This window comes from Grampus griseus, assembly GCF_964374135.1.
Source record: "Grampus griseus genome assembly, chromosome: 12".
Lineage (NCBI taxonomy): Eukaryota > Metazoa > Chordata > Mammalia > Artiodactyla > Delphinidae > Grampus > Grampus griseus.
The window spans coordinates 62,377,424-62,381,962 of NC_139006.1; positions in this window are offsets into that span (position 1 = coordinate 62,377,424).

Below are 4,539 nucleotides of genomic sequence, written 5' to 3' on the forward strand. Positions count from 1 at the left end.
CCCAAGTCCCTACCAGGGGAAGGTATTTCTGGCCCTAAACGTCATCACTCAGGAAAGATCAACTTTACCTCCGCCTGTGTTCTGCTGAGGGATGGTGTAGGGTCCCCTCAAAGACTGAAAGAGGAATAGAAGTGGAGTTTAAGTGTGGGTGACGCACGCCCCCTGCTGGCACCATATGGTTTGACCTCCGTGGTTAATTATGCATTCGGTTCTTCAGGATGGAGACCTTAAAAGATTACTGGGAAATCACTAGGGAAATAACATTTTTCAGGAGGATCCATTCAGAGAAAAAAATGAAATAGAGTGTTCATTTTACATGCGGACCCATTCAGAGAAAAAATAATTTAAATTTTTATTGGAATTTTTTCAAAAAACTGAAACCAAAATATTTTTAGAGAATCCCATGGCCTTAGAACACAATGATTAAGAGAGCAGAGTCTGAAACCATACCAAGTGTTGATGGGGACGTGGAGCAACTAGAACTCTCACACCGCTGGTGGCAGTGTAAAATGGTACCACCACTTTGCAAAAGAGTTCGTCACTTTCTTATAAAGACCCTTCCCACACAACCCATAATTCCACTCCTGGGTATCTACCTAAGAGGAGTGAAAATATATGTCCATACAAAAGCTGCATTTGAATGTTCACAGAAGCTTTATTCACAATAGCCACAAACTAGAAACAACTCAGATGCCCATTGACTGGCCAAGACTATTCAGCCATAAAAAAGGGAAGAAGAGGTGATACACGCCCAAACACGGATGAGTCCCGAAAGCATTATTCGTAGAAAAAGAAACCAGTCAGAATAAACTACATGCTGTCTGATCACATGTATCTGACATTCTAGAAGTGGTGAAACTAGCCTAGTGGTTGTAGGGGCTAGGCACGTGGGGAGAGGATTGACTGGAAGGGAGCATGAGAAGGCAGTGCTGGGCCTCGGGCTCTGCCCTGTCTCTCACTGGCCTGCCTCACCTGCTGTCTTCCACTATGAAAGTTTATCCGGGCCAGGCCCCCGGTGCAGTCCTGGCTGCTGACCCGATCCCCAACCCAGGCTCTTTGGTGTGAGGACCCTGCACATGTTTGACTTGGGAAAAGGTGCTCAGGGCATGATTTGCAGACCTACCTTCCATCCCAGGCAGAGCGAGGTCTGTGTCAGCCACCTTGTCCAACCTAGGCTTACCATGAGGCCCTGAACATGGACGTATACTTCTGCACTCTTGATAAAGCTGACACAAAGTGCAGACAGGATAATTATTGGGACCCCAAACTTCTGGTTGAAGGAGGGGCTTGTTTATCCCATTGACCACTGGCACGTGTGCACAAATGCATGCTTGCACACACATGTTCTCTCACATACACGCTCTCTCACACACACAAAACGATCTCATTGCCCAAGTCTCCTTCCCCTTTAACTACATCCCTCTGCTGCTGAATCAGTTCTCCTAAAGCTTGCCTTTGGTCGTGTCACTCTCCAGTTCAAAAACCTTCAGTTACATCTCAGTACAGCCAAATTTTATCAGCCAGGATTCTGGATTGCAAGCAACAGAAACTAACACTGGCTAGTTTAAGTAGAAAAATTATTTATTTAAAAGTTAATGGGGGGAAGAGGGGTTTCAGGATTTTCCAGAGGGCTAAGAACCATGCTTAGGGGCTGCACCCTGGAAAGATGCCTGAGGTCATGTGGTTGGGTAAGGACCCCGCTGCCACCGATGCTGGACCAGAATGGACTCTGCTGCCTTGTGCCAATTCAGAGTCTGGGGCTTGTGCATCTGATTTGTTGAGCCTAAGTGGTGTGCCCACACCTTGCTGGAAAGGAGGCTGGGAAAGTGAGGATTTGGCATTTTCAGCTCTTACCCTGGGACCTGTGCTCTCCTCAAACTTTAGAAGGGCATTCAGATGTTGGGTTGCCAAAAAAAGAATAACAAATACCCCCAGCACTAATAGAATTCCATGGCATTGGAGGTCCTGTAATCTGACCCAACCTCCCCCTTAGGAAACCCACACTACAATTAAACTGAAGAAGTTCTGTTTTCTAAACATACCTGGTGCTTTCCTTGTGTGAGCCTAGTCTACTCTAACATCGGAGCTAGAGTGTGCATCTCCGTACCAGCAAGTTCTTGTGACACAACCACCACAGAAATCTCAGTGGCATAAGCATTATTTCTCACATGTCTGGGGCTCAGCTGGGGTGACATCTTCACTGAGCTCAACTGCTCTGCATCCAGCTACAGGACCAGCTGGCTGTGGCTAGGGCAGGCCTGTGCTAATGGGTTCAGCTGCCTAGAGAAAGCTCTTCTCATGGCCATGGTCGAAGGGCAAGGAGGGCCACCCTGACAAGGCAAGCACTTTCATCAATCTACTAACATCCTCAACCAAGCAAAGCAATGCACATGTCCGAGCCCATTGTCAAGGGCTGTAAATGTACATAGCAAAGGGTGTGGACACGGTGAGGGGTGAGAACAAGGGCAAAAACTCAATCTTCCCCAATGACTTCTCTCTTCCACTAGACACAGCTCCTTCCCAGGAGGTCCTGTGTATCCCCAGTGCCTAGCAGAGTGTGAGTGTGACTCAAGCAATGATGAGTGAATGAGTGAATTACAGGTATGTGGGTTGGGGGTGGCTACAGAGCATATACAAGTGCAAAGAACAGGAGTGCTCGTCCTGGCGGCTCCAGCTCCCTCCCGTGGCTCCCTACCCACCTAGTGTCCCTAATTTCTCATTCAAGGTACTAGCTGGTCTGGTATCTCAAAATGAACCACCTCTTATTCGGGGAGCAGGACAGGTGATGCAGTGATGTGGGATTGGTGGTTTTCCTGTTTCACTGAAATGTTAGTTCTCACAGACATTTTAGGCAAACCCTGTCCCTGTTCCGCTACCTGGTGTATCAGGAAAGTACATCTTCAACCACTTCCGCCCCCTTCCCTCCTATCCACTCTGCTCAGAGCAGCCCGAGGGATTTTACTTAAAAATAAATCAGATCATGTCACTCCCCAGTGTATATGTTCCAAAGGCTTCTCATGCACTTAGAATAAAGTCCTGATCCCTCCTCAAGGCCCGTAGGCTCTCATCTCCTCACCCCTCCCTATCCCCCCCCCATTCTCCAGCCATGCTGGCTCCAACCCCCTACCCCCATTTCCACCCACTCCTCTTCCTGTCCCAATCAAAAAAAGTGCACGCACTCACACACCCATTGTCAAGGGCAAAACCCCTTAGAGCACATCTTTGCAGTCAACGCCTCCTCTCTGTCCCCTGTGCCACCTTCTTAGTCTCCACCTTCCTCCTGTCTCACTGGGACCAGGTCCCCTAGCTGGATGCCCAGCAAATCTCTGTCCTCCTGCCAGGTTGCTTTCCCAGAAAATTGATGCGGACACATTATTCCCTTGTTGCCCCATCTCCTAGAAAACAAAGTACCCACTCCTTAGCTCCGCTGACTAGGACCCCAAATCTGGCTCTGTCTACTACTCCAGCCCAGTCCCAGGCCCCTGCACCCCACCCCACCCCGCCTGCCCGCACTCACCAAACTCATTCTTTGTTATTTTCACAAGGTCAGGGAAGGGGGGAGGTGCAGAACATCCTTCTATCCCTCTGACCTCCTCCCTCTCTTGGGGACTGGAGGTCTGACCCCACCCCACATCCACCCCACTGCAGGGTTGGGTCCCTTGGATATTTAAGGCCAACTCTTCCTTGGGAAACTTTGTGTGTTTGCTCCCAGGACTCCTTCCAACTCAGCTCCCTGTCCCTCTTTTGGATGGACAGTTCCTAATCCCACCTCAGCTTCTGCCCCAGCAGTGCATCCCCACAACCCCCGACTGCCAAGGGTCCCTCCCCCTGGCAGGCTACCCTCTTCCACAGAAATCCCCTGTCAAATGACCTCTGGCTGACCTCTCTGCCACACATCTCTTCCAGGACTCTATTGGAACTTTCCCCACTCGCTGGACCATGCTGCCCTGGGCCACTTTATCTTCCCCAGGCAAGAGTGGGGCTCCAGTGCCCTGCATTCCAGGTGCAGGGAATCCATGACATGCTCCCCAGGTGGTCCCATGGAAGCCCCTCTCACTAAGCCTGGGGTTAAGAGGTATCATTGACCCCCACCCCACCCCTTTATCTTGAGACGGGGGGTCACTGGTCTCTACATTGGAAATCCTTCTCAAAAACCAACTATTCTATCAACTCTGCCACCTCTTTTTTTTTTTTTTTTTTTTTTTGCCACCTCTTTTATAATCTTCAGTCTGCATGAAGGGGCCAAGAACAGTTTAACTAGTTTTGAGCTAATTTGTCTAAAAATTGTGTACATGGTCCAGCACCTCTTGGGGAGGTGGCATCCATTGTTGGTTGGTACCTCGGTTGAAACTTCCCATTTGGTGACTTTGTCACACTTGCTGATCTCTCTCCTCCACCGGGCAATCCCATACTCAGGGCAGAGCTGGTGTCTCAGCCTTCTGTGTCTCTGCTGAGAAAGTGTCATCCTTGACACCTCACTTCCCCTCCCCCACCCCCATCCAATACATCTCTGAACCTGATCCATGGTCTGCTTACTCT